The sequence below is a fragment of the Rhagoletis pomonella genome, unplaced genomic scaffold (assembly GCF_013731165.1).
Source record: "Rhagoletis pomonella isolate Grant_MI unplaced genomic scaffold, Rhpom_1.0 Rhpom_scaffold_00007, whole genome shotgun sequence".
NCBI classification, from domain to species: domain Eukaryota; kingdom Metazoa; phylum Arthropoda; class Insecta; order Diptera; family Tephritidae; genus Rhagoletis; species Rhagoletis pomonella.
The window spans coordinates 53,905,022-53,919,161 of NW_023458561.1; the positions used below are offsets into that span (position 1 = coordinate 53,905,022).

General features: G+C 35.7%; 1 long non-coding RNA gene across 1 annotated transcript in view; it reads right to left on the reverse strand.

Moving 5' to 3' along the window:
* LOC118743072 overlaps positions 1–13,919 on the reverse strand; it is a 94,143-nt gene extending 80,224 nt beyond the window's left edge. Inside the window, exon 1 of the long non-coding RNA XR_004993420.1 lies at positions 13,107–13,919. This is a non-coding gene — a long non-coding RNA (uncharacterized LOC118743072). The remainder of the gene's footprint in view (positions 1–13,106) is intronic.
* Between the last annotated feature and the right edge of the window lie 221 nt (positions 13,920–14,140).

Consider the following 14,140-nt stretch of genomic DNA (forward strand, 5'->3'; position numbering starts at 1 on the left):
CAGGTGGAAACCTTCCTACATGTAGTTTATAAATAAAGATCTCAAAGCAGTTTGGATATTGAAGTAATTCATTATATTGAATTTAACTTTGTAAACAGGTCGCAACTCTCTTTTAATTATTTTCATACCACAATCTCTTTCGTCCGACACTCATATCGGTATAAATGTTTCAATTTTCATATCCCCTTAATTTAAGTTTGAATTTGATTTTTTAAACGGGTGGCAACGCTCCTACAAGCAGTTCAGAAATAAAGTTCCTTCAAGGCCATTTTCATTGATATCCATATCATAGTGATTCGTTTAACATATTGTATTTATTGAATTTATCTTAGCAAACAGGTGGCAACCCCGTTTAAAACAATTTCAAACTAAAACCTTATTCACCCTTTTTTATCTGACACCCGTATTGCGATACATATTTAAATTATCTAATTCTCTTAATTGAAGTTGACTTTGGTTTTCAAAACAAATGGCAAATCTCCCACATGAAACTTAAAATACAGTTTTTTCAAAGCTATTTTGATTGATATTCATATTGTGGTACATAACTCATTTTACCTATATTATACATTTCATTTATCTTTTGTAAATAGATGGCAAACCTCCTACATATAATGAAGAAATAAAGTCTTTTCAAACCCATTTCGATCGATACCCATATTGTAGAAATTGATTTAACTTACAAATAATTTGTATTTATTTATTTATCAGGTGGCAATTTGATACCTCATTTTTCAAAATTAAACTAACGGTACAGATCTGATGATATGACTATGTACTTATGTATATTAGACTGCATCACTCCCCATACAAAAAAAATCGGTACTATTTTTCCATTGGAATTATAAAATCTATTATATTTTAAGACGTCCACCAAAATATTTCGGAAAAATATTAAGATTTAAGTGAGCTGGACCGATTTGAAAATACCTCCAAAAATGGAGTTTTTTATGAATAAAAATAGTTTCTTAAAGATTTTTTTTGAAAAAATCCCATCAAATGACAAAACGGTTTAAGCTTAAAATATTTGCATAAAAATATTTAAGAGAATTTAAAAAAAAGTTTGAACGGAATCGTAATGATGAGATTTTTGATGCTGTTTTTTAACTTTTTTCAAAGATTGGTATAGGAAAAACTTGAATAACTGAACCTAAACTCTTCCGATTTAGACTTGAGAGGTGTCATTGGAAAGGTATTTTCTCACCCTTTTTATTTCTTTGCTAATAAACTCATTCAAAGGATGGAAGGGAAAGGTAGGATAAACGAACGTCATTCAAAGATGTATTGGTATTCGAAAAAAAAGATGGGACACGAATGACGTTTCTTTTGGCCAGAAATTAAAACAGTGTGAAAATACCTTTCTACTGAGATCCCAAAAATCTAAATCAGAACATTTTTGACCCAGTTATTCAAGTTTTTCGTAAACCAATCTTTGAAAAAAGTAAAAATCTCATTTTTACGATTCTGTTGAAAAGATTTCCAAATATTTTTATGCAGATTTTTTAAGCTTAATCTAATTTGTCATCTGAGGGGACTTTTTTCAAAAAGTTCTTTAAGAAACTATTTTCTTTCATAAAAAACTTCATTTTTGGAGGTATTTTAAAATCGGTCCAGCTCGCTTAAATCTTAATATTTTTCCGAAATATTTTGGTGGACGTCTTAAAATATAATAAATTTTGTAATCCCGGCGGAAAGACCGCAACTTTTTTTGGTGATGCAGTCTAATGTATATACATAGAATACTAAAGGAGAAACATATCACTTTAACTCTAATCAATATATGTACGTATGTAGCGCTCTTTATTTTGCCGACTTGGTATATTTAGGTACATAATTTTGTTTAGAAGCAGCGCTGACGTTCGTCATACGCCATGGAGACCTCAGAAGCAATTAAACACAAGTGCACATAGTGCCCATAACTAATATTTGACCACTTGCTTGGCAATGGATCTACCGGAATAAAGTTTAGTGGGGCATAGAGGGCCTTAGATGACGTTGTTCTCATCGCACCAGTTATGACTGCAGACGCAAGCCTTTGGACTTCCATCCATCTTTTTTAAGTTTACTCCTTTCACAAAGGTATTCCACCATAACACTATACCGCAATAGAGAATTGATCTAAGTTCCATAGCGCAGTGGTTCAAAACTGGAATTTACTGTTCATAGTGCATTGGAGCCTTAATTTTTCAACGAATTTGATAAATTTTTGAAGTGAAACTTCTTTAGCGGTGGTTGGTTGGTTGGGAGTAAATTGGCAAATTCAACAGAGGTTGCACACGGAAATGGTTGGGGCGGAAACATGTGCTTCTTGAGTGTATGCACATGGTATTAATTTAAGAAAAACATGCTAATAAAAGGTTAAAGAATAAGACTTAGAAAAAAAAACAGCAAAACATGAATGAAAGAAGAGGTGAGGTGATATTTTTTATTGATATTATTATCGATTATGCTACCGATATTTACATCGAATTTATTATCGATATATTTTGTTATCGATATTTTTATCGATTTTGTCATCGATATTTTTTTTCGTTTTGTTAGCGATATTTGTATCGATTTTGTTATCGAGTTTAGTATCGACATTGTTATCGGTTTCTCTATCGATATTTTTATCGAATTCGTTATCGATTTTGTTATCGAAACTTTGATAGATGTAACTATTGATTTTGTTAATGATAGGGTATTATAATTAATTATATAAATAAAGAAATTTTTCGCTAACATTTCCAACATATCTACGTGATAAATGGGATATAAAAGCGTCCCCTTTGTCTCGTATAGTTTTTTATTTTTATTAAATATTATTCCAACTTCTAACTTGTACTTTAGCATATTAAAATTTAACTATCGATAAAAGTGCATACGAAAAAAATTTATAAAAACTAAAAAAATTTATATATTTTTTACGGATCTTTTTTTACAATTCAAATTTTTGTTTTAATTTCTACCAGAGTTGATACATTTTCTGCACTTTGCACTAAAAAATGTAATATAATCAAATAAAAATTCAAAAATTGCGCTTAACTAGTCTCTGGCAAATTTTATAAGCTTTTATTAAAAAAAAAAAAAAAAAAATTTAAATTCAGGGAAAAATTAAATTAAGGCTCTAGTGACTTTTAACAGTAAACACCAGATTTGAACCACTGTGTATAGCCAGTTCTAGCCCCCATTATTTTGCTATTGACTTACTGCATGAATACATTTCTGATGTTGCTTTACGCACTCTATCTGCAATGTTGGAACCCAATTATTTTACTATCCGGTATGAGACCTACACATTTGATCTCATCTTTTACTGCGAGGGTCTTCCCCTATAGATTAATATGGTCGAGATCGGGTAGTTTATGCTTCCTGGTGAAGAGCACTAGGTCCTATTTTCAGTATTCACTCCCACTCCTCGCTTGTTACACCATAGAGATAGCTTGTTAAGAGATCTTTGAATTGGATCAATGTTGAGAAATATTTTCCCGAGATAGGTATTACAAGATCGATGGCGTATGCAATTATCTTTCCGCTAATATCTACTAGTTATTGATAAAGGCTATACTGCTATATTCCACTGTGGATTTTTTTCCCCCTGTGATGTACCGCTAACCGGGAACTTTTTGTTATTAATTCACCTAATCCTCCGCTTATTTCCAGTCCGATTATCAATTTAAAAGATCGAGTTTAGGCCAAACCTTAGATAGCATAAATCTACATAAAATAAATTTGTTTTTATTAGTAATTTTTACATGTCTTTGTTACACTGTGAGTCCATCTCCTCCAGGCGCATTTTCCTTAAGACCAACACAAAAGATTTGCAGACGCGTGCATTCGTTGCTGGCAACATAAGATCTACTTTGTTGTTCCCATTGTTCATTTGGCAGTTGTAAGCGCATTTTTTTCGCACACTCATACACTCACATACATACATACATATCTACATATGTCCATAGTACGTGTTGTTCGAACTCCTTGACGCCTACTTTCGCCGCCTAAGCTTTTGTTGGCCTGATTCCATGCTGTTGCTAAATATTTTTTTGCTTGTCCTTGTCCCGCTGTTGTACTTGTATTCTGCTATCATTTTTCTTGTCTTATTCATTTCAAATTCTCTTTATTTTTCCTTTTTTGCCGGTTGTTTTGCCACTCCCCAGGTATGTATGTATGTGTGGCAATTTCAAAACAATTTCAACGGCATTAATCATCATTCCTCAAGCCAAATTCGCGTGCAAGCCCAACAACCGCCAGCCAAAGTAGCAGCGCACGTACATACACATGTACATACATACGTACAACGTGTAAAAACAGAGCAACAGCAACAATTCTCACAAATGTCGCATATCCTTTGGGCTGCATGCATCAGCTTGCGTTTCATTGTTTTGTTTTCTTGCTTCTGTTGCTGCTGCTGTTGTGCTGTGCTGTCTTTATCACCGGTTGTTATTTGTCGCGATTGTTGTTGCTGTTGTTGTTATTGTGATTGTTGATACTCATACCTTTGGCTTGTTGTTGTTTATTGTTCTACCCCGTTGGCATCGTCACTTGAGCGCTAATGTTGACAAAACGCATTTTAAGCACTTCAATTTTGCTCCTTCATAACACTTGTGGCCTCTCCCTGTCTGCAACGAACAACAGAAAAAGAACACCCACTTAGTAAATGGGGAAGCCAATACCATCAGCGTCAGTGCCAACTCACTCACCTGCCGCCCTCCACTTGCCAGCGGACCGACATCAGCTTCCAATCCAACTTACTCGACTTTTGTGATTTTGATTTGTGTTTGTAATTTTCTTGTGTTTGCGTTATCCTGGTTTGGTGTCCTTTTTCTTTTGTGTTGCTCGTTTTCCGCTTCCTGTTTTATGTACGTACATTGTTTATGCATCGCTCTTTTATTTTTCAGTGTCATATGTATGTGCTTTTTTGGGTGAATTCAGTTATGAGATTTTCAAGAAGGTAGACTTAAATCAAGGTGTATTAAACAAGGTGGTGTTGGGGCGACAGCTGAGTTTTTCGCCGTGGAGGCCATTACGTCAAAATGATGTGTTTGTTGTAACTCATACCAATGACAGTATGGACATCAGCGTATAATTTGTTAGTGTAATTTTTTACTTATATACGGCCAACACCACCTTGTTAAATACGCCTTGACTTAAATGTAGGTATTTTATGAAAACACTGGCACTGGCGTGGCCAGAAATTTTACTATAAAGGGATGCAGTTATTCGTTGTATAAATGTGGTGGCATTTTGTAGGCAGGAAGTTTTTAATTAGGGCATTTTCCAAGGGGTTAAATTTTAAGTTCATATTAAGAACAATAGCAAACCGCAATATCATCAAATATATCGATAACTTTATAGGTAAACAGATCGATAAAATTATGAATAAATATGGTTGGTTCTTGTATTTTGATGAAATCGATTCCTATTAGTCCGGGGAATATATTATCAAAATGTTTATTTATAGATATTTCGATTTTGTTTTCGATAGATACTTCAGTGCACCCTTAAAAATTTTGCCTTTGTAAGAATTTTGATATCGGTAAATACTTCGACACCTTGCCATATCGATAAACCCAGTCTTAACTTTATTCATTGCAATACGAATATATCGATAAATATACGTCAGTATCCATTAATAAACTGAATAGAAATGAGTAAATGGTGTGAAATTTGGTATTTATTCTTTGACTTTTCCTCTTTAAGCCCAACCGGTTTTTTTATCAACTGTCAACAAGACTTTTTTCCACCTGCCTCCCTCTAGTCGAAACAATGTGCGTCGTCTGTATGGCCAAACTGCGATAGCCCGCCTCACGAAGTACATCTTGGAGATCGATATAAATAAAACGCCAGTGCGAGGAACTTGAAATGCGAACGAAGCAAGAACGCCCGAAAATGATATCAGTTAGACGTCCAGACCAGTTAGACCAAGGTAAATTCCTATAAGAAGAATCGTTGGAACACACCCCTCCACCCTGCTGATTTTTTTTTTTTATAAAAAGGATCTTTCTACCTTCGTCATCAGTAAGCAACAGCTTCCCTCTTAGCTCAACTCTTGTGAGCTCGTGTTTATTCAAAAATATCTATTACTTTTGACTTTCTGCTCCAGTGCGTCAGGGTATTATACTTATATGCACATTCGTTTGTATTTGAAATCAAACTTTTTGCCTTCTCACATAAGTACCAGGAAGCGTATAATTTATGCAAGTCAAATGTCGCTCAACTCACATTAAATTGTCGTTATTTGAATTTCTTCTTAGATAGTCGTACTGTTGTTTTTGCGGTATGTAAATTTTTAGAATTGATGCTTTTGTACACCTTATACCTTTGTTATTTGTTAATCACGCAAATTCACTCTTTGGTTATCCTTATCTTTTGAAGTGCTTTACAAAATACTCTCCCTATCTCATTTGCACTGTCACACAGTCTATTTTTGTGATTTATGAATTTGTAAAGTGAATTCCGAATATTCTAAAAAAGTTACAAGTCGAGAAATTATTATTAAAGTGAGGAGTGGAAACGGATAAGAATTAATGAGAGCAAAGTAAGATGGTCAAAGATTGATTGTACGAGTACTTATTAGCTGTTAAGAATATTATTTGGAGCTGTTATATCTTATTCGTTTGGTATGTAATTATCAGGACTGAAAAATTTAAGCTTTGGCTCTTTTCAGAGTTGCCAATCTAACTTTTATTGGACATGCAGATTTTGCTTACAGACGCATCGGAACTCTGTACTTGGTTTGATGCAGCTGAATATTACTTCAATTAGAAAAATATATAGGTTTCCAAACACATAAACAGATTGGGTTTTAATGACCCCGTAGCGAACGCCATGCATTAGTCACTTAAGTGTCTTGTACGGCCATGTTTTTCATAAAAATGGTAATTCGGTCGTTGATGGCCTCTGCATGACTTTGTCATGAAATGATCACTGATGACATTCAAGCGACGGTATTCTGCAATAGCTTTTTATAAGTGACCGCTGCAAGGCACTGGAGAATAAGGGTTGTCGCTTACGCCAACGATTTAGTGATACTCATCACTGGCAAATTCCTGTCAATGAGTGAACTAATGGAGAGGGCACTAGGTGATATCTCTAACTGGGCCAACCAGAATGGATTAGGGGTTATGCACCTTGAAACTCTCCTCCGAGGCAAAATACCTCGGTATCATTATGGACTCCATAATGATTAATTGGAAAAAAATTATAAGAGAGAACTAATAAATCGCTAGCAGCACGGGTCCTTAGTATGGTGGAGGGCTCTAGATAAAGGGAATAACAGGAAAATAATAGGAAAAGTGTAAAGACTCACATACCTTGGCGTATCGGGTGCAGTGCGAAGCGCAACTCAGAAAGAGCCTGGCATGATATTTCACTTGCAACCGCTGCATATTTTCATCCATGGTACGGCCGCCAAAACCGCTCTCAGGCTCGGAGAAGCCAATACGTAGAAGACAACCCATTTCGGGCATGCAGCAATGCTAAATGAAATAAAAAAGGGCCAGCGCCTTGGAATTAAAGCGGACGTAGAAGGCAACACTGATTATATTAAGGCTGCTTGGGACTTCAATACGAAGGTACCCATTAGGTTCCCGACCAGAGTAAAATGGGATGCAGGACTGCTAGTAGCATAGGGTTTGATGGTTCAAAGATGGAACAAGGAACCGGAGCCGGTGTCTACTCGAAGGACCTACAGACCAGCCGTTCTTTTCGTCTACCGTCTACGACTGCAGTGTCGCCCAAGCGGAAATCAACGCAAAATAGAGGGCGGCAGCATCCCACAGCTCACAAGCAGCTCTAGCACTCCTTCTTTTGAACTTTGAATGCACTTATAAAATGTACGACTATTTTAGCCAACGTAAACTGCGAGGCATCTACAGGCTGCAGATGGGCTAAGCTGATATTCCTCTCAATCTACGAAGGTGTAGCTGAGAATCTGCTATCTGTTCATTGCTAATATTTTTTCAGCTTCTAGCAGTACCCTTTGAAAGAAGCACTATACGCAGAGCAAATTAGCGTCCTAATGCAATTTGGAGTTCAGTGTCCGCTGCTATTGAGTAAGTCTACGTTTCGATAAAGTCAGAGGCTGCTAAATTTTGTAAGCGATGCTTTCTTCTGATAGTTTGATGAAGACATTCATAGATTTATTAACATAAATTTTCAAAACTCCGGCCAATCATCAAAGCAGATATGGAAAACCTGCGATATGGTGACATATACTTAGTTTCTTCAAAAAAAAAGCGAGAAAAATATTGCAGACAAATTTTTGTGGAGCATGCATATTTTTCTTTCCACTCACCAGTTCATGCGATAGGGATAACTAAGATTAATCCAATTTTTTTTCATCTCGTTGTACGTATTTATGTACGTGTGTTTCTTAGCGATGAATATAGGTAAACCACTTTTAACACACCAACCGGCTGACTAACCGATGGCGTAGCAAAATTCAAATCCGAAAGCAATTCATCGAGCGCGAAAAAGTGTGCGTAATTCTCAATCAATACAACTCATTGCAATGCGGAATTTATCCATGTAGATTGGAGCTAGCCGGGACGCAAAAGTAGATACATGTGTGCTATCAACTATTGCTGTTGTTGTTTATTCATAAATTTCCCAATTCTGTTGCAGTGGCACGTACGGATGAAATGCAGAAAAAAAATTTTAAAACACATTTAGGAATCGAAAACTCAACGCACGAAAGCAATTGGTGACAGTCGGATGACAGTGGACGTATGTATATTAGTTTTTTCACCAAACATTTTTTTTACGTTGCCTCCACTTTTTATTTGGTTTTCTACCAACAATGGCAGCAACAAGTTATCGATCGCTTATGACTGTGAAGGAGTGGAAGGAGTGAATGCAGAGTCCTTCATTGTATGAAGTCGGGAAGCAGTTGTAACCCAGGGATTTACCATTGACGCCGACTAATGCCCTACGTTCTACCTGTGGACTTATATGGTAACCTACAGGCAAGCTGTATTGTTCTTAGATTATCGCTGATCGAATGCAGGGACGCGAGATTTTGGCACTGTAGAATTTTGGATGATCATCCAGTAGACTTCAGGCGCCTGGACTACATAATCCCGCCTACTTGACTAAATCAAATAATCATCAAATAAATAGATGAAAAAAATTTTAATTTTAATTTTTTGAGTCTCCATAGAAGAATCTGAACTTTGCCCCCTGCGCGACACGCCTTAACCGTCTCCGACCGGGACCAAAATATATATGTGATATCTTCGGCTATAGCAGCATCGACCTAGGGGTTGAGGTTTAAGAAATCTGATGTAAGAATGTGCTTCATATATATGTATAAGGACCACCTCAATGTACATACGTGCGATTTAAAAAATATTTCCAAATGTTTTCTCATTTTCAAAATATGTATTTTGTATTTAAATACTTTAAGCAAAAGTAGTTTTACATATTTGTATTTCAAGAACTTTTTTGTGTCCTATTTCTATTTTGTATTTAAATATGAATTTAAAAGTATTTTTAACATCTCTGTCGGCAACCCTGTAAACGACAATATCGAAGCAAAAACACTGTATTTCCTTTTTCTCATCACTTTTAGTGAGGTGAGCATTTTAATTTAATTTTTAAATGTGTATTACATACTTATACACTGGTTTTTCTGTTATTATGCTTTTCTACTGTATTTATTCGCATTTCGCGCTTGCACTTTATAACTTTGCAACACCTTTTGTCGGCAGCTGCCACACCTAACGCACCAAAAGTAGTTGCAATAAAAACTGCTATTATGGCATTGTTAAAATCCCAAAATTATCCAATGAAAAAACAAATATACTTACATACATACATACATGTACTCATGCATATGTATGTGAGGTTGGTAAAAAAATGCGCGCATGTAGTTGACTTGTTTAATTGCTACTTATTTTAGTTAGTTGAACTGCGGGTGGTCGCCGCGGCGGTTGGTACACCGTTTTTGGAAAAGTTTTAACTTTTCCTCGATGAATGTGAGTGGCGGCGCGTTAACAGCACCAACTGCACACCGACCCATGTTACATACATATGTACATATATAAATGTAGCTACATGCGTGTGCATTAAACCCAATTATAAACTTTTTAATTAATTAAACGCAATGCCAACGACAGCCGCAGTATTGACGACGAATATAGACCGACGGCGATTGCACCGTAAGTAGTTAAAATTTTAAGTAGTAGTGCCCGTACCTGCTGCTACATAGTTATGTACATATTTAATACGAACAAGTGGTAGTAAAGTAGCTTTCTTAGCATCTGGTGTAATATGACAAATCATCAAGCCAGGCTATTTCTTTTATTTTTCGACTTTTACTATTTCACATTTTTCACGACTAATTTTACTGCAAAGTAACCATGTATGTATGTGTGTAGATATATGTATTTTAGCACGTTTATATCAACAAATTTTTTTGTTTCTCCAAATTTTAGTACAAACTTTGCAATCGATTTTTAAGAAACTTCGCGATGAGCTACAGACTTGAAATCTGCAATATGGCTCAGAACCCGGCTGCAATTCAATATTTAGCAATTTGTTTCAGGTTGCATCGAGTTGTATAAAAGATATAGCTTCACACATATTTTGTCGAATGTTAAGCTCTAAAGCTATGCATTTGCGACCAGGCACTGAAACGGTTGTGATCTTTAGACTTAAAAATTAAAAATTTAAAACTTTCATTTTTATTTTTCCGATGAAATATAATCGTTATTTTATGAATTTTTATCAATATACTAGCAGATCCGGCGGACTTCGTCCCGACCAAAACTAATTTTTTATTTATTGAAACATTTCCAGTGATGCACTTATCTGCTAATATTAGGGTTTGGTCGTTGTCAGAAGGCATATTTCCATTACCGTCTTTAATAACCTAGCAAAAGGGTATGTCCGTGAAGAAGTTCCTGAAATTCTCCAATAATCTGGCATTTCACAGCACGGTTAATTGCACAGCGAAATGAATTTGAAGAACTTTTTCCTCTTCAATCCCTGGCGGCAACAATGATCCGATTCGAGGATCATAGTTGGTGGGAAATCCAATGTCTAATTTAATTAAATATCTTATTAAAGAGCGCATACATATATATTTATGTATATGTGTACACTTGGGTGGTCCAAAAATGCATGTGAAAAAGTAAAATCAGAATTTTTATACTCTCATCCCCTAGGATTGTTCTATACCGAAATCAAAAAATATTTATTTAGAGGTCGCTCAAAGCGCTCAAAGTTTCCAATGTATTTTATATGTGAAAAAAAACCATTTTTCGTAGAAATGGTATAGAATTCTTGAAAATCAATAATTTGCGATCGGAAAACTTTGTTTCTCTTCAGGAGATTCCCAATATTAATACCCCATTGTTCAACTTTCAGCTAAATGATGGAAACTTTAGATTCAACTAAAAGCCTGTGAAAATTTTAAAGTTGAACTGTGTAAACGCCCTTTAGGCTTATAGTTCATTTCCACCAAGTCTTAACTGCGGTTTACACCTATTGGAACAAGGAGATTACAACTCGAAGGAGGTAATTCCTCCTACTAAGTACAACCAATCGAATGGAGAAAAGCAAACACTAAGAATAAACCTTGCCGCTCACCCCATGTTGCCGCTCAGTCCCATTCTTGGAACTTATCTGAGCTCTTAACTGCAGTTAAGCCTCTGGTGGAAATAGGTTATTAATCAACAATATTTAATACGGCTTTCCCACGACACCCCAATTACGTAGTTCGCTCTCTCATTCCTAATTCGCACTCCAATTACCCTTCGAATTACGTAATTCGCCATACAAAATTTTGAGAGCGAATTACCTCATTTGATGGCAATTCAGATCCAATTACGATGCGAATTACGAACAAATCGCTAAACAAGTAATTTTTAAGCAAAAACTACAACCGACTTCAATTATCAATCATATACAAATTTAGGAGTACCGTTAATGTTTTCATGATCAAATGATCGGATCTAAATCAAATTCCGGGACGACCCTTGGGGTACCATCTTTCCGATAAAAAAAAATAATAATAATATTGAAATCGGTTTACTTAGTCCAAAGTTATGCGGTAGCATACAGAAGCAAGAATAAAAATAAAAAATATACCGACGAATTGATAACCTCCCTTTTTTTTGAAGTCGGTTAAAAATGTTTGAGTTCTTTGTTTATTTTATGTGGATAAATGACAATTTATGAAACTTTCAAAAGTGTATTTATTTAAAACTTGCATAAATGTATTTTAAAGAGCATATTATCTGAAACAAATTTTGGTATTTTCTGGTAATATATCTTTATAAGTATAAACCCCCCCTTACACCCACCAAAATATATTTCGGTTGCGCCCATGCATTAGACCATACCACCTTGCAAGCAAAAAAAAAAGTTCGCCGTTCACCCATATTAGGATAAAGTATTTTTTCAAGGTAATTTCGAAAAAAAGCTTTTATTTTGTCGAGCCTAGGAGTCACTTTTTCCATTTTCGGTAACACCTACATATTTCTACTGGCACAATCAAAAAAAAAAACCCTTAGCAAAAGTTAAATGATTTTTGGTGGGCTTTTAATTTAGTGGTAACATGGTGGTACGTATGTAAGGGCAGGGCTGTCGAGAGAAAACTCAAAAATCGCGGCCCCTATAGATAATTATTTTTTTTAAATTTATAAGCATTTGGCCATTTTCTTTGATGTATAGAGTCAGAAACAATCAGCACGAATCGGAATATATTTATAATAAAAGCTTATAACAAAGGGGCAATTACATTGTAAAAATATAATAACAAGTTATGATTCTAATATTTCAGGCCTCTTAAAAATCCCGGGCCCGGGGAGATTCACCCCTTTTCCCCTCCCTCTCGGCGGGCCTGCGTAAAAAAGACGAACCCTGCGTTCGGTCAGAAATAAATAAAGAATTCGAAATTGTCTTGCAAAAATACTTTACACTCGGGCGTTGACGGGGATTTTTCTTTTTTTTTTTGGTTCGGCCTAATGTACATGATACATATGTACATATAACTTCTTTGCTAGTATAATTTCCATTTAGTTATGGGAGATTTTGTATATACATACATGTTGGAGGCACAAAAATTGATTGTTGATTGCTTTCAGCCCAGCCCACTACCTACCGGCATTACTCGTACTTACATTGCATGCACGCGGCTGTGATTAATAACCTTTTCCTTACTCGAACTTTTCTTGTAGCAAATTCAAAAAAGTCTTGTTTGCAAAAGAGAGGCGCTGCTGTTATTTGTCGCATATGTATGCAAGTATGTACCTTTGAAAATCCACTATTTTTTTAAGTGCACTTATACACCACTTCTCTGCCAATTTTTTCACTTGCTCATGCGAGATTTTTGCTTTAGAAAAAATTCAATTTTCCGATGCTTCCAGCATTTTGTGTTTTCAGTTGCTGTGAGCGAGTCGTTGTTGTTTGTAGGTGTGTGGTGCACCGCGTCTGGACTAACCTTCATACAAATCAGTTAGTCTGTGCACTCGCAAATACATAGTTGCCGGGTGGGACACACATACACGCACACGCAAACAATTGCAGCTTGCATACAAATGCTTGAATAATTCATCGAAGCACCCACCCACTCACGAACACCGGCTACGACTTAAATTTCAGTCAAACACTTACACATTCACATACACATTTACCGTTAACGATTAGATATATTGTGGCAGTCATATGCAACAACTCAAATTTCGTGACATTTGTCGGCTATGGTCTGCCGCTACAAATTTTCGACGCCCAAAAACAATTCATCGTACAATTATGTGCTTTTTATCAAACTCAGACAGTACCACCCCGCACGAACATCGAACCGAACCGGACCGAAACGAAATGAATCGAATTGAAACGGAATGTACATAAATTTCGAATTAATAATACTCAAAATCGCTGGTGATTTTCGAACACTGAACTTATCAGCTGAACGTCACACGTTTAACTGAAAAAATTCTGTACTGCATAACATTTCAATTACATTCTGAATAGCTTCAATCTCTCCTACATTACACCCCAACCCCAAATTGAAACCGACAAAAAACAAAACAAAAAAAAACAATTTGAACACCACAAAACAAAAACAACCACAAGCAAACGCTGACAATATGAGTAGCGCACAAGCAGTGGGTTTGACGTCTCAAAAGCGCTCAAAGAGTCTCAAATAGTCAGC